This window comes from Trachypithecus francoisi, unplaced genomic scaffold (genome assembly GCF_009764315.1).
Source record: "Trachypithecus francoisi isolate TF-2019V2 unplaced genomic scaffold, Tfra_2.0 Lachesis_group12, whole genome shotgun sequence".
NCBI classification, from domain to species: domain Eukaryota; kingdom Metazoa; phylum Chordata; class Mammalia; order Primates; family Cercopithecidae; genus Trachypithecus; species Trachypithecus francoisi.
This window is the reverse complement of record NW_022681457.1, coordinates 29,821,042-29,847,762: the sequence shown is the minus strand read 5'-3', so window position 1 is coordinate 29,847,762 and position 26,721 is coordinate 29,821,042. Positions and strand designations below refer to the sequence as shown.

At 42.6% G+C, this 26,721-nt stretch overlaps 1 protein-coding gene and 1 pseudogene across 3 annotated transcripts in view; both read left to right on the top strand.

Moving 5' to 3' along the window:
* WLS (Wnt ligand secretion mediator) overlaps positions 1-26,721 on the top strand; it is a 135,247-nt gene that overhangs the window by 46,759 nt on the left and 61,767 nt on the right. The gene's annotated exons all lie outside the window — the stretch shown is intronic.
* On the top strand, positions 22,893-26,321 carry LOC117092078 (annotated as a pseudogene). Its single transcript, XR_004440623.1, has one exon. The product of XR_004440623.1 is annotated as a C-terminal-binding protein 2-like (transcript).

Here is a 26,721-nt window from a genome sequence, read left to right as displayed (position 1 = left end):
GGGACTCCCAGATAGCTTCAGAATGGTCACCTGAAAGACCAAGGCATGATTAGAAGGGTGGGGAACTAATTTCAGCCCCACCCACCAACAGCCGGGAGGGAAGAAGGCCTAAAGATTGAGTCACTCACCTATGGCCAATAAAGCAATCAGTCATGCCTAGGTAATGAAGCCTCAAAAACTCAAAAGGGCTGGGTACTGGGAGCTTCCAGATAGCTGAACTTGCAGAGGTTCCCAGAGCATGGCGTCCTAGAGAGGATGGGGATGCTCTGTGCCTTACCACAGCCATCCTCAACCTTTTGGGCACCAGGGATCAGTTTCGTGGAAGACACTTTTTCCACAGATGAGGGGATGGGAGATGGTTTGGGTATGAAATGGTCCCACTTCAGATCATTAGGCATTAGATTCTCATAAGGAGCATGCAACCTAGATCCCCTGCATGCATACTTCACAATAGGGTTCCCACTCCTATGAGAATATAATGCCGGCTGATCTGACAGGAGGCAGAGCTCAGGCTGTAATACGTGCTCACCCACCTCTTACATCCTACTATGTGGCTCAGTTCCTAACAGGCCACTGACTGGTACCTGTCTGCTGCCAGAGGGTCAGGGACCCCTGCCATACCACATGCTTTACCCTATGAATCTTTTATCTCATTGTTCATGTGTATCCGTTGTCATATCCTTTATAACATGTCCATAAGTAAAGTGTTTCTCTGAGTTCTATGAGCCTCTGTAGCAAATCAATCAATCCCAAGGAGGAGGATCATGGGAACGCCCATTTATAACAGGCCACAACCTGTTTTTGTGATGGGCATCTGAAATGGGGGGCAGTCTTATGGGACTGAGCTTTCAACCTATGGGACCTGATGCTGTTTCCAGGTAAGTGGTGTCAAAATTGAATTGAATTTTTGGACACCCAGCTGATGTCTGCTGTGGAAGTGATTGCTTGCTTTCTATGTGGAGAAACCTCCCCCGACTCTGTGCCCCTCTCCTTCCATCACATATGGGTCACAAGTAGTCTGTGTTATGTTGATTATGAGTGAAGTGGGAACCAAAAAAAGGTGTTTTTTTTTTTGTTTGCTTGTTTGTTTATTTTTCCCCTCACTTGGAGTTCAACTTTTAAATGGTAGTTTTAAAACAATAATCTGTAAGAGCTGAGGAAAAGAGGCCAGTTAAGAAAATCCAGAGACTCGTAGATGCTTGGGAACAGCAGTCATTGATATTTCAGTGAATACTAATTGCAAATATGAATAGACCTATCTGTGGAAATCTATGATTGAGTCAGTGCTGGCTTTTTGCTAAATATTTCAGAGGTACAGAATTAATGAATTTGTCAGGGTGTAAACATGATGCTTCTGTCTAGTTGTGTTAGGGATATGGGATTTCAATTTTTACTCTAAAGGAGTTAGGAAATAGAAGGAGTATGAGTAGGCAGAGAAGAGTGTAAGAAAAAAGCCTTAATATTTGGAGTCTGGATGTATTATGAATCATTGATAAAAATGATTATTTATGTTATGGTCTTAGACCTCTCTGTAAGGTCAAATTCTGTTATTTGAAAATAGACTCTAGAGTAGTATACCTAGTTTTGTTAACAGATGCCATTCTAAAATACTTTCTCAAATATACCATTTTTTAAAAAGTCACTCTATGCATTAGGAAAATAAAGGTTTGGATTGGCTAAAGTGGTACCCACTGGAAATGGGTTGTCACTCTAATGATTACAACTGTAAGTCATACTTAGTATACCCCAGACTCTCCAAGGGCTTCTTTTGAGGAACCTGGGTGCATAGATCAAAGTTAGAGGATTCATTTACATATCTCTCTTTCCAGCTTTCAAATCCATAGGCTGTTGAAATAGAAGCACTAGAGCCATTGGCAGAAAGCCTCAAGATGGGTAGCTGTGCCTTGAGTGGTAAATCTAGGAGTTTCAGGGGTTGAAAAATTCCTGAGACTGAAGAAATATTGGTAAATGATGAAGGGTAGGGGAAAGCCAGAATAATGTCTGTCCTATTCTTACGTAATGAAAGCATTATATTTCGCCTTGATCCTTGTGCTGTACACTAGAACCCAGTGTTAAATCTTGCTTGCTTATTTGTTTCATTATTGCAAATGGCCACATGAAGCAGTAGAATTCTTTCTATAAGTGGCAAGTGATTTTTCTTTCCCCACACTGAAAGCATTTCTGTGTAACATGTTTCTACTTTAAAAAGTAATTAGAATGATATTACCAGTCAGTTTTCAAGTTAGGTGGCTGAGTGTCCTGGGAGAAAGTTGACTAACTTTTGGCAGAGTAATTGTGCTTTTCCATTTGTCTATTTGTTATAGAATGTTAGGTAGACAAAGAGAAGACAACTGGAATAAAGGAACAATCTATTGACCATAAAAAATAAATTCTTTGAATTTCATCCTTTTATAAATTCATCCATCACATTATCTAGAATGGTGATGTGTGAATTTGTAGAAGGATGATAGTCAAAGAATCCTTCTGGGAACTAATTTTTGGCCTTCAACAAGAATTGTGATATTTAATTCTGTGTTTTCTGATGCTTCTGAGGAAAGGTCCATAAAGAGCTTAACGGGGCAGAGGATTCCATACACCATAAAAACTATCCCTGCTATGATGAAACAGGCCATTGGAAGTATGACATACACATGACTGTATTTCTATGCTTCAGCAGATAGTCCTTATTAATAAAATATGTGGAAGCAACTGCTAAGAAGAAATGTATAACTCTACTCTCCAACCCCTACTACTACTCCCACCAAAAAGAGGTCTTTAATTTATGACCATATCTTCTTTAATTTATGACCATGTTAGAGCCTGTGTTAAAACTATCTAACATTTTTGCTGAGCGTGGTGGTTCACACCTCTAATCCCAGCACATTGGGAGGCCAAGGGGTGTGGATCACCTGAGGTCAGGAGTTCAAGAGCAGCCTGACCAATATGGTGAAACCCCATCTATACAAAAATTAGCCCACTGTGGTGGTGTGTGCCTGTAATCCCAGCTACTTGGGAGGCTGAGGCAGGAGAATCACTTGAACCTGGGAGGTGGAGGTTTCAGCAAGCCAAGATTGCACCACTGCACTCCAGCCTGGGCAACAGAGCAACTCTGTCTCAAAAAAGAAAAAAAAAAAAAAAAAAAAAACTTCTCTAACATTTCTAATTAGATAGTTTTTATTGTTGGCTAGTGTCACCAAAATGCAAAATTTTAAAGTTACTTTTTAAATTTCTTTGCCACAATGTGAGTCAATGCAAGCAGAAATAAAAACTTCAAATTCTCCCTTTGTTCTCCTCCTCCCTCCTTTCCCTCCAAAAAGGTAAGTTGAAAAGCTCGAAATACAGCAAAAAGATCTCAGAGGCTTAAATGGAGTAGGGTTTGTAGTGTTAGGTAAATGGTAGGGAAGTTGTCAGTATTCAAGATGGGCTTACATGGCCAGTCCCCTTTATTCTTATTGAATTGTGTGCCCCTTCAAATCAAGGCTGGAACCTGGAATTTACCAGTATGAATCAGTTTTACTTACTGACTTGGGATAGAAAGCAACTAAAATCTTGGGAGAAAACTATATTTTCTTTACCCCAGGATAGAGAAGATTAGGGACATGATGTTTGTTTGCTCATGAATTATCTCTCCCTTTGAGGAAATCTTCAGGCACATCTTGACAGCTCTTCCTTTGGAATTAACCATTGTGAGCATGTTTATATTGGCTGGAGTGTGGGAACCTTTGGCTTTGTTTTATTTGGGTGTGATTATTGGTAAGCACATTACGTGGACAACATCATTATAAGGCTTCTTCATAAACATCACTATAGAGCTCTATCTGGCTTGGTGGGTTTTGTTAAGCATTTGCAAATGAAAAATTCCAATTCAGAAACAGAGTAGGACTCCTCCAAAACCTTTCCAAGATTTTAAGGTTAGTATTTATAGTTTGGTATATCTAGTTATATCCGCTTCCTTCCAGTCATCTATTGGTTTCTGGTCAATTTAACATTGGTGAGTAGATTGTGTTAGATTGGTCTCTAGTCTTAACAAAACACTCTTCTATGGTGTTGAATAATTTACAGAAATCGTTACTAAACATCAGCTGTTTTATTTTAGTTTGGAGTGCTAGAAGGAATACTAGAGGGCTGCTGGTCTAATAATCATCAACCAAGCAGTTTAGACTGGAGTGTGAGGGCTAAGAGAACTCCTTGATACTCTATATAAAATTTCGGTCGTATTTGCTTATATGCATTTTTGAAGTAAGAGTGTGTGTGGTTCTTGTCAGGTTTGCAAATGGGTGGTTGACCCAAGTTAAAGCACTAAATCCTTTAATTTAGCAGCAGGAGAAAGCTTTAACTCTGGTACTTGCCCACGGTGGCACAGCTGGCTGGAGCCAGGGCAGGATCTCCTCGTTGTACCTCAGTGGTGTAGATAGGTAGATGGCACCTAACAACACATGCACCACCCCATACAGGTGAGTCAGTCTTCTACCAAACAGTGGACTCTAATATCCTTGCACAGAAGTTGCACTGGTCGTTCAAAAATGATATATTTTCAATTTTTTAAAATCTCCCAATCAGTATTTCAGGGAATGAAGTGCAGTCTAGAATCTAGACTAGGTGGTAGGCTGGTCCTGTTTATAGTGCCACAGCTGCAGATCACCCATGTGTCTCATTCCCTGCTCTGAGTTTAGAATATAAATGAGGAGATTCTCTTTGCATCCATACAAGTATATCCTGATTACTAAAATAAAAACCTGGTGACATCATTGACTAATGTGAAGAGCAGAGAAGCCAGAAGCAGCAGATCCCATAATGGTGCCCCCCAACGTATAGAAGTTATTTTTGTGTTTTCACCTCCTCTTCTAACTTTGGATCTTGTCAGTATTTAAATGCCAGCTGGTCATAACATAGCTAATGTGAGGTTCTTTTATGGGGAATTCACACCTTTATCTTGGTTAACTTAAAAACCTGAAGTTAAGATTATTTTCTGCATTATATTTTTCTAAGCAAAAGGAAGTTAAATGAGAGCAAGGCAGAATTCTGCTTGCAAAAGTGCTAGGGACTCTACGTTGGAAAAAACCATTTTCCCCAACCCTACCTATTGTCTACACACTGACACTGGAAACAGTTCCAGCTCCCCTTTTGCTTTAGTGAGTCATTAGTAATGGTGTTAGTAGAAAGATAGTAGTAATTCTTTATAGGAAGAAGGGCTTCTGGCTTTTTCTGCTCTAGGTTGTTTCCTAAAACAATCATATAGTGAATCTATTTCTCTTGTGTTGGAGTGATCAGACCCAACATCAGGTCGTGGGGGTGACAAAATCTGGTAGAGTCAAAGGATTGAAAAAAAGACAGTTTGAGAGAGAAAATTGGGACACTAGGGGTCCATCGCTAGCGTACAGAGGCTGTGAAGGCCCCCAGCTCTGGGAGCCCACGCTATTTATTTGTAATCCAGCAAAGAAACAGGTGGTGAAAATGTGGAGGTCAAAAGACCAGGCACATAATCTACAGCTGTGATGGTTTAGCATTTATGTGGAACATGTTCTGCTACTTGAGATAATGGGAATAGGAGCCTAGGAGCCTAAGCGGGCTAGAAGTAAGGAGCCAGCAAGTCTAGACACATTCCTGAGGACATTATGCAAGCCCTGCCTCAGTTCCCTCCCAACACTCAGCTTTTTCACAACATCTTGCTTTGCCCATTATTCATATTTTGACTAGAAAGAAAAGCCCAGGCTTGACCTAACAAGCAAGATTATGCCTTCATTAAAGGTAAGGCTTGGGAGAAGATTACAAGTATTTTAGTTTAGTATCTTAAAAGAAGTTGCTGTCACGTGAAAAAGAGTTCTAATACCTGTAGTTGTTTGCTGATGAAAAGGTTACCTCTACCAGTAGTGAGCAGCCTGTTACTGGTAGTGGTCAAGCAGAAGATGGTTGGTGAGGATCATAAGGATGGCCACAGTGATAGCTGGCATAGGGCAGTGCTTTCTTTGCAAAGTACTATCGCACTAGAGATGCTGTTGCTTGTCTTTGTTGCCAGTCATTTGCCTCAGCCTGAACTTGGCCTTAACTCCCCCCACCCTCAGCATGTTCCACCAACTCTACTGAATGGGCAACTGGCCACATGATCAGTCCCCAAGCCATAGCTGATCAGACTAGCAGTGGGCCCTTGGCCAAAGGGGAAGCAATCAAATTCTCTTATAAGAAATTGCATTTCAGTAATTCGAGGTCTACCTTTATTAGCACTTAAACTGAAGAGCCATGAGAGCCACCTGGGCAGTCATCATTCTACACGTGCACAGAGAAGCTGTGATTGTTGACTCGCAGAGTGGGAAGACCAGATGCAAAGAGGAAAACAGAGATGAAGACTATTGGTGTAATTACAGTAGACTACAAGAGTTGACTTTCCTCCTGACAGCTTTCTATTCCTGGTTTCAGACCCTCCAGCTTGTCAGCATTTTCTTCCCTTGATTTTCCTAAAGCACTCCTCTATTCTTCCAGCTAATTTCTGGTTAAGTTAGTGGGGGTGAAGTCCTGTTACTTGCAAACAAATGTTCGCTGATTAAGACAACGTTTATTTCATCGGATCATCTGAACAATTCTATCTGGCAGAGTGAGGACACTGAGGATGAGAGAGTTTACATGATTTGCCAGTCTCCCAGCTGGGAAGTCGAGAGGCTATTAGTGTACGTGATATTAGGACTCCAATGCCTTGAACTCACCATGAGTCTATTGATGGTGCTATGGAGTGTTTCCTGTTTTGAACTGGAAATTATACTAGATGATCCCTAAGCTCCCATCTACTCTAACTCTCTGAAGTTGAGAGTCCATTACTGAAGATTCTCTGGCTTTATAAAAAATCTCATTGGTATCCCTTTGGTTTTGTAAATAGATGACTTCAGAGATCCTCAAGTGAAAACGATTCTAGAAGATAGTGCTCAGTCAAGACAGATGCTCTTGTTAGAGGGTGAGCTTAGTGTTGAAATGAGTGAATTTTCTTTTATTTTGTTACATGTGACCTTGTGTTCATTTCTACTCCTTAGGTAGGCAGACAGGGTTGGTGTACTGGAAGTGTATTTTTAGTCTGACATTAAAAAATGTATCATAGACACCAACACAGGAAGCAGTTTTTAGGTGAGTCAGTGTATAAATAACCTCAAAGAGTTTCATGATGGGATGGTAGATCTTTCAGTTTAGCAGTTCAGCATCTGAAAACCCTTTCCCAATTTCATTCATTCATTCAATAGGCACTTTTGGACTTGTTCTACATGCTAGCATTTTGCTCAGGATTTAAGAAACAAAGATAAATCCTTATTCTTCATAATACAATTTCAGAAACTATCATAACCCTCTTTTGTTTAGTTTTCTCTATCCTGCAAGACTGAATTCTTTTTTTTTTTTTTTTTTGAAACGGCATCTCAGTCTGTTGCTTAGGCTGGAGTGCAATGGCGTGATCTCGGCTCACCGCTGCAACCTCCGCCTCCTGGGTTCAAGCAATTCTACTGTCTCAGCCTCCTGAGTAGCTGGGATTACAGGCATGTTTCACCACGCCCCGCTAATTTCTGTATTTTTAGTAGAGATGGGGGTTTCACCATGTTGGTCAGGCTGGTCTCAAACTCCTGACCTCGTGATCTGCCCACCTCGGCCTCCCAAAGTCCCAAGTACTGGGATTACAGACATGAGCCACAGCACTTGGCCTAAGACTGAATTCTTTAAAGGCAGGGACAGTGTGTTGTTCATTGTTATGTCCTTATACTTAGCACAATTCTAGGCACAGTAAATATTCCATGTGTACTCAAAATAATTAGGATCTCACAATCTAATTCATGGAGAGAGAATTAAAAAATTACACCACTGTGTTCAGTGCATTAAGTACCCAAAGGAGTCCATAAACATAGAAGGGGAAATGATTAACTCATGGAAAGGGAAATGTTTTGATTGAGTCAAAGGTGGGGTTTTAAAGATGTTGGAGTCTGTTATCACCTACACTGTGAAGGCAAATAAACAGTCCAAGGGCAGTCTTTCTTTTTTTGGGAAAGTAAAAGAGCTTGGAGAGACAACTCCAGCACTGGGTTAAGTACTTTCAAGCCAGAGTGTTTGGGCTGAATCATAAATTATGAGTGTTTGGCCTGCTGCTTATAAATTATGCGACCCTTGGCAAGGAAGTTTTTGAAACTTCCTTGTATTTCATTTTCCTCACTTATAAAATAGAGATAATAGTAGTACTACCTTTATAGGGTTGTTGTAAGGATTACACTAGAAGAGTATATGTGAGGCCTTTACATAGTAAGTGCTGGATACATATAGTAAATGCTCAATATAAGTGAGTAGTTGGCTGGGGGCAGTGACTCACACTTGTAATCCCAGCCCTTTGGGAGGCCCAGGTGGGCAGATGGCTTGAGCCCAGGACCTCGAGACCAACCTGGGCAACATGGTGAAACCCTGTCTCTACAAAAAATACAAAAATGTTCAGGGTGTGGTGGTGTGCCCCTGTAGTTCCAGCTACTTGGGAGGCTGAGGTAGGAGGACTGCTTGGGCCCAGTAGGTTGTACCACTGCACTCCTGCCTGGGTGAGATTCTGCCTCTCAAGAAATAGGAATGAATAGTTATTATTCTTGGACTTGAAAAGAAAGGAGGAATTGTGTTCCAAAGAGAACACAGAAGCCCAGAAACATAGGTGTCAGGCCTGAATGTTCAGAACAAGCACCCAGTGGATGTTAGCCACAGGCCTTTCATTACTTCGTGACAGTGGTTATTAACTTCAGGTCAAGGACTTTAACCTTGGGAGACATATATGCATAGACCCCGTTTGCACATTTAGTATTCTTATTTCAATGGAAGCCCTGAAGCTCACCCATGGAATTCAGAGATTTATGAATCCTAATGAGGGTATGCCTCATGAGTACCAAAATGCATGCTGATCGGCACTGAAGCAATTGGAGAAAGTCCTAAAATAGAAGATGTGGGAAATTCTTAGCATCCTTAGGAGAATGTGCCCACAGACATGATTTAATTATATTTGACTGTAAACATAGCAACATGTAAATTATTTTGAAATGGAAGAATATTAAGATGGGAGCAGAGGTGCATGGGAGACAACCTCTTGGAGCAGAAGAGTGGTAAGGGAAGATCAGACAAGAATTAGCAATGGGAACATTCTTTTGGATGAAGGTAACTCAGCAAAGGCATTAGGTATAGAGAAGGAAACGTTGATTATGCATCTCCTACGCAGGCTCAATGCTAGATGTTCAAGGTTAAATCTTTACTGTTCTCTGTGAGGCTATTACTGGAGAACAAGTTTTAAATTTAAACAAGTATGAAATTATGGAAGTTAAGTGACTTCTCCAAAGTGACTTGTAGGTGAGAAAGTGAGGACTAAGGCCATATTTTTCTACCATGAAATGCTCTGAAATAATATGTGTGCAAAGGACAGTAAGCCCATTTGTTGGGCTGTAGAAAAGTGTCCATAGTAGAGAAAAAAGATGAGCAGCTGAAAGACAGAGGGGCTGGTAGGTGAGTTGCCTTGATGACCAGCTAAGAAATTTGGAGTTTGATCCTTAAGAAAAGGAATTGAAAATAATGTCTCTAGTGCTGAAATAAAATGTGGAATTCAGGATTTGAGACTCGCAGCTTGTCCTTTGAATTATACAGCGGCTGAAAATTGTATTTCTTTTTTTTCCCATCTGGACTTCTCACTTGGTGGTTTTCCCAACGGGAGGGCATCTGTGAACCTTTTAATGGGAGAAGTTGTCAAGCTGGGTTAGGGCTGTGCTCACAGGGCCGGCTTCGGAGGCAGGTAAAATCTGACTCCCTTTTGCTTTTTAGCTACAGACACAGCCATTGCTGCCACCACCAGCTGAGTGACTCGGAATCTAGGGGTTGCCAGTAATTGTGGGTTTAAGTCACAGAGGAAAAAGATAAGAGGAGAGCCAGGCTGGTTTTTCCACAATTAAATGTTGCCTCTCAGGCTTCTCTGTTGGCAGGAATCCAAGAGGTCAGGCACCACCAGCCATATTATTTTTGTCCCTGGCTGCCTGCTCTCATTTGTATCCCCTCCTCATTCATGGGAACGAAGAAAAGGTGGGTTGGAAATAAAAAGGCTTGTTCTAGCCTACTTTTTCCTTTACGAAACTTGTCAGAAACAAAGCTTTCCTGTGAAACAGACAGGATCTCTTCTAGTAACTGGCTTTTCCTGCAAGCGCTGTCTCTTCTTCTCTTTCTGCTGGCAGCACAAATGTATTTTTGGGGTTAGGAGTGTTACCATTGTTGAAATCTACTTTTCTCCTTGTATAGTTATGCTGACAGATGGTGTTGTTTCTCAAGCATTGCCCTGTAGTCTGGTTGTCTGGTATTTTTGTATTTGTTCATTGTTTGCCATTAGTCAAACTCAAGTTGTGATCCCTTGTCACTCAAACTCCATTATAAGTGCCCCGAGGACAGGAATGGTTTTATAGTTCTTTGTTTTGGCCTCAGTGCCTTAACTATAGAAGGCAGTAAACGGCTGGAGGTGTTTTAGATTTCTACATTCATGAAATATTAGAACTAGAAAGGATCTTAGTAAGCCTATGATCCAGCTGTATTATTTCATGAAATAATACATTATGTAAAGTGACTTACTGAAACCACATGGCTAAATAGTGGCCTTTTTAGAGCAGGAAGCGGGTCTCCTAACTTTCCTAACCCATGACTGAGAGACATAATGGGAAAGTACTTGAGCTGCCAAGTCAGGCAAACCTGGGTTCTTATTTTGCCTCCCTCTCACATTGGTAGCATGACCATGGGCCTCAGTTTCCTCACTTTGAAGTTGCCTGTGATGGTTTCTATCTGGCTGGCATCTGCATGGGTGAAAATATCTACACATAGTAGGCAGTAAAAAATGTGAGCTTTTAGGAAACATTGTTTTCTTTCTTTTAAAAATACTTCATTTATAAGAAAACACATTTCTGAGATCTTTTCAGCATCAGAAAATGGTGCCTGGTTGCTCTTGGTGAGAAGAACTTTGGAGGGTGAACAGGCCAGTAGGGCTCTTTGATGGAGATTCAGCCTAGAATGGGCTAGAAATAGAAATTAGCCCTGCTCACGGGACATAAGGTTCATGGATGTAATGCCTTTTCCTTTTCCCAGTTGTCCCTCCATATAGAGGAGTTTGGGTTGATTTACTCAGCAGTTAGTAACGGAGCCCCTATCTCATTCACACTCTGAAGAGGATGTGGAGTAGTAGAGGAGGTTGCCAGGCCAACAGGCCCAACTTGATTCCTGCATGATAGGGACATCAATGGTCATAAACCATTTGATGAGATAGGACGAACCCAGGGCTGAGGGAGGAGACAGCATTCAGGGGCAGGTGTATGGAGTGATGCATGTAGAGACCAATGCAACAGTGCTAGCGTGACCCGAAAGGAAAGAGCGATGATTTTAAGAGAAAGGCTGAGGGCGAAGGCTGGAGAGGAAGAGTAGAAAGGGAGTCCAGCTTAGCACTCTTGTGCTGTGGGTGGCTTTTATTGAGGGAGGAGCAGCAGAGATCTTTCGCGGCTCCACCAAGGGTCATGGTTTTCCATTATACTTCCTTCTCTCTCACACACATATGCTTCATCCACCTTCTTTATAGTATTTTGAATCTGTCTATTATCAGGAACCCTGGGTGGCAGTAGAATATTGTTCCATTGTCTCCTGGAGCCCAACTCGGGGAATGTCCTGGCTGATTGATCAAGGGAAGGATCTTATCTTCAAATAGAACCCCAAAGCCGAGTGCAATAATTCCCCATATAAGCCGTATGAAACAAATACTCCGTGTGAATAACACTGGCCTGACTCCAGCAATAACCCAGCTGTTGAAACAGCTTAGTCACCAGGGCAATGGAGGTATGCGGTGAGGGAATGTTGGGGTGCCGTGATCTGACATTCAGCTGGCTGGCAGCAGCGCTGAGAGCCAACACGGAGCTGTGCGAGAGCTGCAGAGAGAATCTGCTACCCGTCCACAGGCATTATTCCCTTGTTTCTTTTGAAACCCAACCATAATCCCCTCCCTAGGCAAGGCAGACTGAGGAGGAAAACGGAAAACATTTTAGGACTGAGGGGAGGGAAAGAAATGGTTTGCTTCTTTTAGACACCTGGTTTCTGCCCCTTAATGATGCATGTTTATTTCCTGGATAACTTTTTTTTTAAATGCCCCAGGCTAGGCAGAGTATAATTTAGATATGGTGAAGGGGAAAAAAAACTCATTTATTTATCTTGCCTAGAAAAACGTCGTGACTCTTCTTAGCTTACTTGTGTCCAGGGGATGTATGAAGAAGTCAGCAGGGAAAGTCCTGGCCCTGCTGCCTGATATTGCCTGAATCTCTGTAGCGGTTCATCTGCCAGAGCTCTTGTCTGAAGGACTCTGGGTAGATTTGGGCAAAATACTTAGCTGGTTTCGTTAGGACTTGGGGAGGAGTAATAAACTGCCATGGAGCGACCCCATCCCTCTTCCAGCTCTTTGAAGAACTGACCTGTGTGTTTTCTCTTTATCCTGGACTCCCTCTGCACTGTTTGTTTTGGAAGTTGTTAAGTTAAATTAGCCATCCCATTCCTTTCCTGGTTACTGTATGAGAATGCAGCTGTCATTCTGTGAACCCTGCCATCATCTATTTTTAGACACAGTGTGAATGAAGCTCTCTTCTCTAATTGCATTCAGAGAGAGAGAGAGAGAGAGAGAGACACGCAGGTAGATTTTCACAACGATCAAATCAGCTATTCTAAATGCTGTGTATACCGACAGTGTCCTGGAGAGAAAGCAAAGAAACCCACTGTGTGTTTTCCTCCCTTGGCTGTCAGGTTTGTTTTCTCTCCACATTGATGTTGATTATGGTCAAATAGGAAAGTGCTGTTGCCGCATTTGCTTTCCAGTGTTTTAACAATTGCCGACTTGGATGGTTCTGAGTTCTCTAGCTTTGTTAGCAAAAGATTGGTTCATCATTGGGTTCAGATTCCTCGGTAAACAAATTCCTTAGAAAATATCCTTCCAGCAGTATTTTCTACAAGGTTAAATCATCTTAAGCACACTGAGAACTGTGTTAGCAGTGGGCCTCAGTTTCCTTAGGATGTCTCTCTGTCTACCTGCCCCCGCATCCCAGTCTGTCTTCCACATAGCTGCCAGAATCTCCTTCTTTGCTTTAACATCCTCTAATCAAAATGCTGCAGCACTCTGGCCAAGCTTCTTCCCTTTGTCATCAGACCCTTCCTGTTCCCTAGCCTTCCCTTTGCCTTGCACTCCCTCTCACATTCCCTGCCATATTGAATTAGTTGCTTTCCCTGACTGCACCCTGCTATTTCGTGCTTCTGTGACTTTTCATACATGGGGCTACCTCTGCCTGTAATGCCTTCTCCTATCTCGCTGCCTAGTGAACTCCTATTCTGCAATTCATTGGTAAACATCACCTCTTCTCAATAGGGTGAGCCAAGAGATTGTGTCTTCTGTGCTACATTTCTTGACCTTCTACTCAGAACTCTTGATCTTTTGTGCTGACTGTATACTTCATATATACTTCTAATGCAGTACAAACTACATGGAATTATACTTATTTATGTATATACCTGCCTTCCCCACTTTACTATAAACAGTTTGAGGGCAATGGCTTTGCCTTATATGCCTTTTTATCCCTACTCTGTTTTTAACAGAAGAAGTTTAATTGTTTCACTCTTTATAGACATATATAAACGTACATTTTTATGTTGATATACATGTATATAGTTCCAAATCCTATTTCTATATAAGATTTGTATTTATTTATATATAGGATTTGGAACTTCTCTGAGTATTTTTTTTTAATTATACTTTAAGCTCTGGGATACATGTGCAGAACTTGCAGGTTTGTTGCATAGGTATACACATGCCATGGTGGTTTGCTGTACCCATCAACCTGTCATCTACATTAGGCATTTCTCCTAATACTATTCCTCCCTAGCCCCCGACCCCTCAACAGGCCCTAGTGTGTGATGTTCCCCTCCCTGTGTCCATGTTTTCTCATTGTTCAGCTCCCATTTATGAGTGAGAACATGCGGTGTTTGGTTTTCTGTTCTTGTGATAGTTTGCTGAGAATGATGGTTTCCAGCTTCATCCATGTCCCTGCAAAGGACATGAACTCATCCTTTTTTATGGCTGCATAGTATTCCATGGTGTATATGTGCCACATTTTCTTTATCCAGTCTATCATTGATGGGCATTTGAGTTGGTTCCAAGTCTTTGCTATTGTGAATAGTGCCACAGTAAACATACGTGTGCATGTGTCTTTATAGCAGAATGATTTATAATCCTTTGGGTATATACCCAGTAATGGGATTGCTGGTTCAAATGGTATTTCTGGTTCTAGAACCTTGAGGAATTGTCACACTATCTTCACAATGGTTGAACTAATTTACACTCCTACCAACAGTGTAAAACCATTCCTATTTCTCCACATCCTCTCAAGCATCTGTTGTCTCCTGACTTTTCAGTGATTGCCATTCTAACTGGTGTGAGATGGTATCTCGTTGTGGTTTTGATTTGCATTTCTCTGATGACCAGTGATGATGAGCTTTTTTTCACATGCTTCTTGGCCGCATTAGAGTCTTCTTTTGAGAATTGTCTGTTCATATCCTTCGCCCACTTTTTGATAGGGTTGTTTGTTTTTTTCTTGTAAATTTAAATTCCTTGTAGATTCTGGATATTAGCCCTTTGTCAGATGGATAGACTGCAAAAATTTTCTCCCATTCTGTAGGTTGCCTGTTTGCTCTGATGATAGTTTCTTTTGCTGTGCAGAAGCTGTTTAGTTTAATTAGATCCCATTTGTCAATTTTGGCTTTTGCTGCCGTTGCTTTTGGTATTTTAGGCATGAAGTCTTTGCCCATGCCTATGTCCTGAATGGTATTGCCTAGGTTGTCTTCTAGGGTTTTTATGGTTTTAGACTTTACAGCCAGTCTTGTGCGAGGAAACCAGTAGGTGCTCAGAAATATTTGGTGGAAGCCAAAATAGAGTTGGATGATCTGTCTAGCACCAGGGATTTCAGGGGTATTTGTGCAGGGGTCTGTGGGGAGCAGGAGTAGTAAGGCAGGTGATGGGGAAAGAAAGTGTGAATGTCACCAAAATAGAGCAAACCACTTGTTTGTTGGTAGAGTGACAGGAAATTTAGGTTTGTAAGAGTTACTTGAAGAAAGAAGGGTGACAATCATTAATTTGGTAAATATTTAATGAGTATCTATTGTGCAAAGACATGAGTGCTAAAACTGTGAACAAGACTGAGGCAGTCCCTGGATTTTAGGAACCCAGCCTAAGTAGGAGATGGGTAGGAGAGAGATGGGGATAAGTAGTCAGGAGAAGCACCGTGGAGAATAAGTGTCATTGCTGGGTGAACAGGGTGCTGTGGGGAGCAAGAGGAGGGGTGCTATATTGAGTTTGGGTGAGTAAAAGAAGGCAAGAGTAAATCTGGGGGGAATTCCAGAAGATGAGTAGGAGTCTGGCACAATTGGGGATGCAAAGCACTGTCTGCAGCCCAGATAAAGAAGCCTTTTGTAATTCACCCTCTCAAAGGGGGCATCTCTTTAAAATTCGGTGTGATTTTGGGGACCCTGAGTACAGCAGGTGTAGATAACCTCGAGTAACAGCCTTGAAATAGCAGCCAGCAGCCAGGCACGGTGGCTCACACCTGTAATCCCAACACTTTGGGAGGCTGAGGCGGGTGGATCACCTGAGGTTGGGAGTTCAAGACCAGCCTGACCAACATGGATAAACCCCGTCTCTACTAAAAATACAAAAAAATTAGAAAGGCATGGTGGCCCATGCTTGTAATCCCAGCTACTCAGGAGGCTGAGGCAGGAGAATCACTTGAACTCAGGAGGCAGAGGCTGTAGTGAGCGGAGATCGCGCCATTGCCCTCCAGCCTGGGCAACAAGAGCGAAACTCCGTCTCAAAAAATAAATAAATAGGCCAGGCGCAGTGGCTTAAGCCTGTAATCCCAGCACTTTGGGAGGCCGAGACGGGCAGATCACGAGGTCAGGAGATCGAGACCATCCTGGCAAACACGGTGAAACCCCGTCTCTACTAAAAAAAAATACAAAAAAACTAGCCGGGAGAGGTGGCGGGCGTCTGTAGTCCCAGCTATTCGGAAGGCTGAGGCAGGAGAATGGCGTAAACCCGGGAGGCGGAGCTTGCAGTGAGCCGAGATCGCGCCACTGCACTCCAGCCTGGGCGACAGAGCGAGACTCTGTCTCAAAAAAAAAAAAAAAAAAAAAAAAATAAGTAATAATAATAATAAGAATAATAAATAAATAAATAAATAAAATAGCCAGCACTGATTGAGTGCTTACTATATGCCAGGCCCGTGCTGAGTGCTTGGCACACATGATCTCATTTACTCCTCATAGTCATAGGAGAAGGGCATTACGATTACCATTATCCTCATCTTACAGATAGAGACATTTAGTGACTCCCAACATTGCACAGGCACCAAATAGCTAAGGTGGGCTGTGATCCCAGGCTGTCTGTCTCCAAATCTGAGCTCTTACTCATCTTCCAACGCTCGAGGGGAGAGGGGCTGTATATGAAGTGGCCAACCTAGGTAGAAGGGGTAGTGAACATTCATAGAACTAGAACCTAGGCTGGTATATAACATCTTAACCAATTATGCCATTTAATGACATCATACTGAAGACAATATAAAGGCATTGAAAGTGTTTTAGAACTCATTTATCTAGCAGGAAGTGTGAAAAATAGGAACAGGGCAGGTGTTTTAATCATGGAGGCTGGAGATAATGGCCTGAACAAGTGGAGTATCAGTGAGGAGAGAGAGGAGGCTAAATCTGAAAGACACCTAGTAGACTTGACCAAATTTGGTGGTCTGGATTTCTAACCTATGAAAGAGGAGGAGAGACTGGTAAAAAGTGACCATGCAAATTCAAATCTCAAGAGGGAAATTTGGACCGGAGAGCGTGACGTGCATCCCAGGAGCAGAGGAAATCCTTCAGGGTGAATGTGTTGAGTTAGATGAGGAAAGAGCTACACTCCGACCTGGTGAACAACGATAGATATGTTTTTTTCTATATTCTGTGGTACTTGAGATTCATTTATTTAAAAAAAAATTGATGTCTCCACTTACTTTTTCAGTGATATAGCCTTTAAGCACTAGTAGCCTTGGCTGCAATCAGGGTAAGTGGATGTTTTCTAACTGCATGTCACTTTGAAGAGAACCTAATGTGAGCACCATTCTGCCTTGTCCTCATCATGTTCCATAGACAGATATGTGACTTCAACCAGAGGATAATGCATCAGAATACAGCAAGGAACCAGTTTTGCAGTGCTTAGAAATATGTTTTCTTACATGTGGAAGATAATTCTCTGCAATTCAAATGCTTGATTTGATGATGAAAGACAAGAGAAGCAATGTGATCTAAACTGTTAGGCTGGTTTGCAAAATAATTGTACTCATTCATTTTTATAACCACTCACACCCAGGCCTGTAGGGCATCTTAAGAAAACAGCTAGGGCCGAATTGATCATTAGCTGAGTCCATTTTTGCCAGACCTAACCGTGTATAGGACAGGGTTGGTTTTGTTATTTCCTTAATTGAAAGCATCAAGAAAAATTCAAGCCAGGTCAGAGAGTTTTTTATTGGGGAAGGAATGCTGGCATAAATAACCCCAGATTATATGTCTGCCAGAGGCTGGGAGGAGATTTGTCTCTGTGGCCTCTTTCTGAGGTTACCCAAACAAACTCTGCTGACTGGCAGCTCCCCTGTGTAATGCGGGAATGCACACGAGCTTTGAAACCTCTTTAATTTTTGTTCCCAGGGCAAAGGCCCAGGAAAGTCAAAGTGTCTCTAGGAACCTTAAAAGCTTTTGACAACCATAAAATCATTCTTGATTTCCTCTGATATATCTTGTCCTCTCCTTTTTCCCCTTTTATTCCAATTAATAGGTCAACAATATAACCCAGCCACCCTGGGACTAGATGGAGAGGGAACTGGTATTGGCCAGCAGCCTTAGGGAGTAGTTCCCAGTGTTTCCATACTGCAGAGGTGAAAACTGAGACTTATTTAAGGTTGTTCAGGTGGGAAGTCATAAAAGGAGAATTCAAAATCATATCCATTTGGTACCCAATTTATACACTTTGTACTATCCTGGCTGGCAAATACCTGTTTCAGATCTGGAAGGTGTAGAGCATAGGTGGGAAGCATTCTGATGTCTTCTTCAATTAAGGTTCTAGTGGTCTTTCATTGCTTCTCCTTCTCCCCACATTCCCACCCCAGGGACCATTCTTACATTAAGCAGCTGCCCTAGATTTCTTGGGGATACTAGACCTCTTTCCTAGCGATTTCCAGCGCCTCCCACCATTTCTGGCTTATAGAAGGGACTTGCTTTCCTCTCTGACTTTCCACTTCCCTGCAGGAGAACTGATTGGTTTTGCTTTTCTCAAGCAGGGCAGGGCAGTATCACTGGTATAGAGAGACTTCGTAAGGATACAAGTAGTTGATGCTTCCCAATATGGAAAGGCATGGATCTTTCCGTCTATAGCCACACTTTGCAGTCTAGGTCTGCTCCTACGGAACCCTGGAGCATAGGGGAGACTGCCCCCATAACAGGATGGAAATAGTAAATGTAACAGATGACAGTGCCTCTCCATGCTTCCCTTCCTCCTCTGAATGAATTCTCCACCCAGCCAAAATATGTCTCCAAAGCTATTTGAGAAATGTGAAGCTTGGCTAGCCCATAGGACCTATGGGCTCCTATACCAAAGCTGTTCGTATAGTATAGGTGTGGAAAACCATGGATTTCAAATCTGTAAATGCCCTATGCTGATACCTTACAACGGTACCCCCATGAAACTGGTATAACCAGTGTCCTTGTTTTATAGGGAAGGTTCTCCAGTGCCAAATGTTGCTTAGCCTTCCTGCCATTCTCCCAGGGAGTTCAAATTGGATTCTTCGCCTTCATTATCTCGAGAGGGTGGAGGGGAAGTATTGCCCACGCAGTATCCCAGGAGTCATGAAACCAGTGTTTTATTAAATGCAACATCATCATTAATGCTGAACTTTATTTCCAAGTCCATTGGAGGCAGAAGAGAAAACAATTCAGGTAACCAGCTTCGCAGTTTTACTGTGTTCCTCTGTCTAGTGCTTTCCTGTTTCTGGGTTTTGTGATCTAGGTTTGGATTAGGGATTCATAGTGGGAAGCTGCATGTTCCTGAAACCTGGTAATTATTTTGAATTAAGGAGAAGTATAAGAGTTTCCCTTCTCTAATAAAATGTCAACAACATGTCTCACCCTTCATGCTTTCTGCTCTGTCTTAAGCATTTTTCATGCAGTAACTAGTGTAATAATCATGAAATTCTAGGCATTAAGTCCTATCCTAACAGGTAAGGAACCAGGTCTGCTAAGATTGACCTGTGCTACCTCATGTGTGCTATCTGTCTGGGGGTGGGGAGTGATATCACCGTCTAGTAAAGGTCACTTGAATGGGCCATTCTCCCTGTGGTTTCTATTTTTTATGTACATCATAAAAGATGGCAGAATGCTATGAGACTACAGGCTATGAAGCTGTAGGGTCCTGCATCTGGTATTTCTAGGGTAGGGCTTTCTGAGTTTTGGCATCTTCACCTCATAAACAGGAATAACACCTCTGCTTCATATTGCACAGGAAGTAAGGAGATGATAACATGAGGAGGCGGCAGAACATGCTATAATTTTAACAACCAATAACAGATGGCTTTAGAAAGCTTAGATTAGTGAATTCCAGACATTCTTATGAGCCACACTTGCAGCCTCCCAGGAACACTCCCTGTTTCTCTCCTGTAGAAAGCTGGGAAGGTGTTTAGTTTGTGTTGAGTGGCTCTTTGACCAAGTATGCTTGTTAGTTTCTTTTGAATTCTACTGTGTTTGTTTGTTTTCACCAACAAAGGTAGTAGAGTGCAGTGGGACCCTCACGTGATCCAGACTGAAGCTCTGCTGTATACTAGCCATATATTCTTGGGTAATTTATATAACGTCTTCTTCTCAGGATGGATGTGAGGCCTGAAGAAGGCTGGTGCATGTTAGTCTCTGATGAAGGAGAGCTGTTGCTCTTATTAAAGACTTAACATATTCATATTGTGTGACTGCTTTGAGGGGCTTCTTTTTATCACAAGTTAGCCAGTTTTCTTTAAGCAATACAGAAAAAAGTAATTTTATTTTAAGGCAATTTCGATGACTTTATACAAGTTCCTTAAGATCTGAGGGCATAACTTTACTCATTAATTAAAAGAAAATATTCATGTCCACTTTGTGGAATTGTTGAGAACATTAAATGAGGTAATTTAAAGCACAGAAACCACGGGAGCTTAATATGGAGTAATTGTACATTAAAATACTGTGTGCAATTTTTGTTTTAAACTGCGTATTTTAAAATAGTTTTTCCTTTGAGGATCCTCAATAGATTAGAATAACTTTTGAAGCTGGGACCAGGCAAGGAAGCAATCCTATCTAGCCTTGTCTCTCTGAGGCACCTGCTCTGAACCAGGCCCACCCCAAACATTTGTCTGGCTCGGGGAAACAGTATGAATGAAGACATGCCTATCATGTGTCTAAATATTTAGAAGTGATAAATCAGGCCAGCAAACAGTTAAACCAAGTATGTTGCATCCTCTGATGAGTTACCTGCATAATGAACCGGATGGCCAGGTTTGAATTGAGGATTCATGGATGACTTGGAATTCTGTGCCAAAATGTGACTGGCCAGGAAGCGTGGGCCCCTACACCCCTTTTCTCCCCACCTCTGGCTCCATCCCATAAAGAGAGGGGCCTCACATGCTTGTACATGGACACCCTAATCTCCAAGTTCAGGCTCTGTTCATATCTTCCAACAAATAGCAGCCTTTTCACTCCCACCCACCCGACCATCCAAGAAAGAGTACACAAGTGATTGTCTAGTTCTTCTTGGGAAGCCAGACCTGGAAAGAGGCCACACAGACCTTGGAAGTAAGATAAGAGTTCAGAGCTGTCTAGGCAGAATGTTCTGGGGTCTGACATCTCGGAGCATGGTCTAGAAGTGAGGGAGTCTGTTGGCTCTGGGTGTACATATCCCCTTCACTTGGGAGTTTCTTGTCCTATAAAGAAGGGAACAGTTGACAGAGTGGGACCCCTTAAAAATATAGGGCCCAAACTTCAAAGACCCCTCTTGCCTGTGTCTAAGGCCAGTGTTGCTCTGAACCCTGTGGCTCCAAGGAGAACAACCTGTGAGTTATTTGTAACCTGTGTGTGAGCTGATGACATATTTTACAGCTTTTCATATTTATACTCTTGTGTTTCTCCAAGCACCCTTTTCAATACAGTTGAAAGTCCCAATTCCTACTTCCAGCGTTAGAAGTATGATGTACTTTATTGCCTAAGATTTGACTCCATGGGAGCTCTGACAGATTCTTTCTGTTGACCACTGAGGCTACTAAGTGGGGAGAAGTTGTAGCCAGCTTGGTCCCTGACCAAGGGGAGATACCAACTCTGAGCATGGTTTCTGCCAAGCTGGGAGTGGCACAATTTTTTCTACAGACTCTTGCTCTTCTCTACCTCCAGCCCTGGGTCTATGTATTCCTGTGGTGTCCTCAAGTCCAAAGTCTCTCCTTGGATTGTGCAGAGATGGGAAGATTTGGGGGAACTGAGGTCCAGCCGTTTTGTGTGCAGACTTTGACCAGTCACCTCATTGTCAGTGCCATGCTTTGTTCTGCCTTGTGCAACCCCTGGTGCTTTCAAATTCTGAGTGGCTTCAGGTTCCTGCAGACATATTGGCTCATTTTTCTAGAATATCCCCTCTATAGAAGTGTAGGCTGTGGCTGCCAGGAAACCCTACTTCATGTATTTTTTATCTTTTTAAAAAATTTTGAGGCCAGGCACAATGGCTCATGCCTATAATCCCAACACTTTGGGAGGCTGAGGCAGGCGGATCACCCGAGGTCAGGAGTTCAAGACCAGCCTGACCAACATGGAGAAACCCTGACTCTGCTAAAAATACAAAATTAGCCAGGCATGGTGGTGCACACCTGTAATCCCAGCTACTGGGGAGACTGAGGCAGGAGAATTGCTTGAACCTGGGAGGCAGAGGTTGCGGTGAGCCGAGATCATGCCATTGCACTCCAGCCTGGGTAACAAGAGCAAAACTCTGTCTTAAAAAAAAAAGAAAAAAAAAATTGAAATCTCTAGTCTGCTCATGTATCTACAGTTAGTTTTTTCCCCTTGTGATTTAATATCTTTTGCTTTTCTTTTTACTGTCTATGTCTTTATTTTGTGGAATTTCAGGAGGAAAACACAGTGGCCAATTCACCATGTTAACTGAGGATAAAAATAGGAATAATAGAATAGTGGGTATTGATGTTCATCGAGGGTTTCCTCTATATCAGAATGGCCTCACATTACTTCTTCCATAGATCATGTCTTCCTTTTCCTAGATTTCTTCTGAGAACCAGGGATCTGCCATGCTGCTATGTCAGCTTTAAGCCACTGTAGACCAGTGGATAGAAAAGCCCTGCTTTTCAGAGGGCAGTTATTCCTATCTGTTTCCCTTGTGACTTGTATGTGTTCAGGTTTAGTAAACTTTTATTAAGCACCTACTGCATACTAGGCAGCATGCAGTGCTTTTACTAACTGGACTCAATCCTTGTTGCAGCCCTGGAGGAGGTGGGTATTACTTAGATGAGCAAACTCACATGCTTGGACACTGAGACTTCTTCAAGGCTGAATAGCCAGAGCCTAAAATTGTGGCCATTTTCATAACCCTAGTGGTGGATGGATCTCCAGTCATTTTGGAAATGTGATTTGTGCTTTTTTTTTTTTTTTCCCCCTCATTAAGACTTCTCTGGAGGGGTAGAGGTGGGGGGAGGGAGGGGAACGGAAGGAGGGTGGGGAGGGAGGGAGGGGGAAGAACGGGGAGCTGGAGAGATTAAGTTTTTGTGCTTGTGTCCCTGTGTGCGTGTGTCATTTTAAGGTGGCTCAGGAGCAGCCCAGAGGAGCCAGCGGCGGTCTGAGTAGCGAGGGATCGAACCGGGAGCCGTGCGGCCCTGAGCGGGGGCCGCACAGCCACCGCCCCGGGTGGGATGGGAGGGGTGGGAGCCGCCGCCGCCTCCAGGGTGGGCGCCTTTCGCCGTGGACCGGGAGGAGGGTTTCATCACCTTAAATGGTTTTGAACCAATGAAACTATTCTCTTAAAAAGACAGACAGCCCATCGTGTGAACTAGAGTTCGTGGACAGATTTATATTGGGTTCATAGTGGTGTCATGCATGCAGACTCCTGCGAGTTCCCCTAAGTTCTTAGAGGACTGCGTTGCAAAAAGCAAAAAAACTGCTTTTTTTTTTTTTATCTGAGAGTTGCAAGGTTCCATAAAGAATGGCCCCTTGTGGATAAGCACAAAGTCAAGAGACAGCGATTGGACAGAATTGGTGAAGGTATCCGCCCCCAGATCATGAAGGACCCCCTGCACCCCCGCCCCCTGGTGGCGCTGCTGGATGGCCGCAACTGCACTGTGGAGATGCCCATCCTGAAGCATGTGCAGTCCACGCAGGAAATCCACGAGAAGGTTCTAAATGAAGCAGTGGATGTCGTGATGTACCACACCATCACCCTCACCAGGGAGGACCTGGGAAAGTTCAAGGCTCTGAGAGTGATCCTGCGGATAGGCAGTGGCTATGACGTGGACATCAAGGCTGCCGGCGAGCTCGGAATTGCTGTGTGTAACAACCCGTCTGCAGCCGTGGAAGAGACAGCGGACTTTACCATCTGCTGTATCCTCAATCTGTACCGGAGGAACACGTGGCTGTACCAGGCACTGCAGGAAGGCACGCGGGTTCAGAGCATGGAGCAGATCCACCAGGTGGCCTCAGGAGCGGCCCGCATCCGTGGGGAGACGCTGGGCCTCTTCGGCTTTGGTTGCACTGGGCAGGTGGTTGCAGTTCGAGCCAAGGCCTCTGGATTCAGCGTCATATTTTGTGACCTCTACTTGCAGGATGGGATCCAGCAGCCCCTGGGCCTGCAAAGGGTCTATACCCTACAGGATTTGCTGTATCAGAGTGACTGGGTCTCCTTGCATTGCAATCTCAACGAACATAACCACCACCTCATCAATGACTTTACCATAAAGCAGATGAGGCAGGGGGCATTCCTTGTGAATGCAGCCCGTGGTGACCTGGTGGACGAGAAAGCCTTAGCACAAACCCTCAAGGAGGGCAGGGTATGAAGGGCAGCCCTCTACGTGCATGAGTCAGAGCCCTTTAGCTTTGCTCAGGGTCCGTTGAAAGATGCACCGAATCCCCTCTGCACTCCTCACACTGCCTGGTAGAGCGAGCAGGCGTCACTGGAGATGAGGGAGGCAGCTGCCACAGAGATCCACTGAGCCGTCACAGGTCGCATCCCAATAAGCTTAAGAAACTGAACAAGGAATTCTTTGCCACATCAGCACCTTGGTCAGTAATAGACCAGCAAGCAATTCATCCTGAACTCGATGGTGCCACATGCAGATATCCGCCAGGCATCGTGGGCGTGGCTCCAGGAGGATTTCCTGCAGCCATGGAAGGGATCATCCCTGGAGGCATCCCAGTGACTCACAACCTCCCGACAGCGGCACATCCTTCCCAAGCACCCTCTCCCAACCAGCCCACAAAACACGGGGACAATCAAGAGCACCCCAATGAGCAATAGCAGAGAATGCCAGAAGGTAATCATTCAGATACACTTGGGACCAAGAGACAGTGAAAAATAGATGAACTAAGAGAGAAAGAATCTTACGGTCTTTGTAACTGATTTCGGACATACGCATCATTGATGTTGCAGTGTTAAAACTACAAGAGCTAGAAAACTGAAGATGCTGTCTGCTTACAGAAGCGCTAAAAGACTAGGATGTGATTTATTAACGACCAACTTCTGTTATTGTGTGTTAAGTTTTTCATCTGTGCATCAAATCACAAAGAATAAATAGAGCTTTTTCCTTTATCAGTCCCTTAGGCACAGCAGGTCCTGAACACTCCGTTCTACAATGTTGCATCAAGAGTTCAAACAACAAAATAAAAAATATTAAGAGGAAATCCCCATTCTGTGACGAGTCCCGTAAGTCTACAGGGGCTGGTGACCTCTTTTTGCTAATAGGAAAATCACATTACTACAAAATGGGGAAAAAACTGTTTGCCTGTAATAGACACCTGCACACATAGGATTGAAGACAGTACAGGCTCCTGTACAGAGAAGCGTCTCTCACATCTGAACTGCATACTGAGTGGGCAGGTTGGTTGTAACTTCAGTAAAACCCTCTGATGATGCAAAAAAGAAAAAAAGTATTAAGTTTCACAAGCTGTTTGTACTCAAATATATTTTCTCAGTTTCAGATCCTCTGCTATTTTATTGAGTGGAAAGTCTTGAGCTAAAAGGGTTCAAGAAGAATAATGTTGCATTTCCTTATGTCTCAGGAAACACTTTTCTGGTAACTTGTCAGATTGTCTATGAACAAACCCACTTTTTTAGACATTGATAAAGTCTTCTTTTCTTCATGTGCTATTTTATACAACAACACTTCAGATGTATTAGATGTGACTGATTTTAACAAATCCTATCAGATTTGTATCAAAATAGTTACATGCTCTATTCATAGTCTTTTGTGACTCATTGCCTTTTTGTTTAAAAAGATGGCCTACTTTGAGCTTTGTATAGGTGCATTCCTGTTTTTGTGACAAAGGAAAACTTTAAAATTGTCCCAAACAGAAAAATAATGGCTATCAGAACTATGTTTTGTTTTAGTGTGAGTTACCATTACTGTATTTGTTTATTGTAAAGGTGGACATTTAGTGTTCAGTACAGTTTTCAATAAAAAGTACTTAAAATTTGTTAAGTACCGAAATTCAGGTACATCTCACTAATGTGAAAGTTCTCTACTTGAGATGTTTAAGGCAACTGCATTGTCAATTAGTCAATTTCCAACTCTTGTTACTGATAGGGTTCTATCTGCCTATTCCATAACCAGACTCAAGAACGCTGACAATTACCTCATGTGATACAAAGTTTAAATGAAAAATCAAAACTTCACACAAGTCCATCATTATCAAGTCATGCCATCCTTAAGATGTAATGGTGGGTTAGAGCTAAATCAATTCAAAAAAAAAAGAAGTTGCTCAACTTGTAGAGTTCTGATTTTAATTTACCCTAAAGCAAAATGACCTGGACCTGGTTCAAGGGAGGGAAGTGAATCTTGAAACTGTTTTGCCAATAACCTAACAAAATGATGTTTACCAAGAAGTGTTGCAAAATAGTCCCATGAGTTAAGAACTTGAAGTTGATTTAATGGATCTTCTTTTTAAATAGAATTAAACCTTTATACAAAAAAAAAAAAAAAGACTTCTCTGCTCTTGAACTTGCTCATCATAGTATAAAGCAGACAAAATTAATAGGTGCAATGTTTTATTAATCTCATCTCCTTAATGAGTTCTGTGGTGAGTTTAACTCATTTGTGGTCCAGTCCTACTGTTATGGAAGCATGTGTGAACATTCATTTGTGCAATTATGTATTATTATATTCCTATCTGTGTAGAAGTCTTTAATTTTGGAAAAATACTTTGCCTTTTACATTAACTTCATCCACAATATGAAGGGATTTTGACTCTTGCAGAAGTAGCAGATCCTATATTTGAGAACTTTTGGGAATAAGTTTGAGAAGGATGTTTTCAGACAGAATGTGACCAGAGAAGAGCCCCAGAGGGACATGTCTGAGGGGTGGTTGAAAAACTTGGTCATGT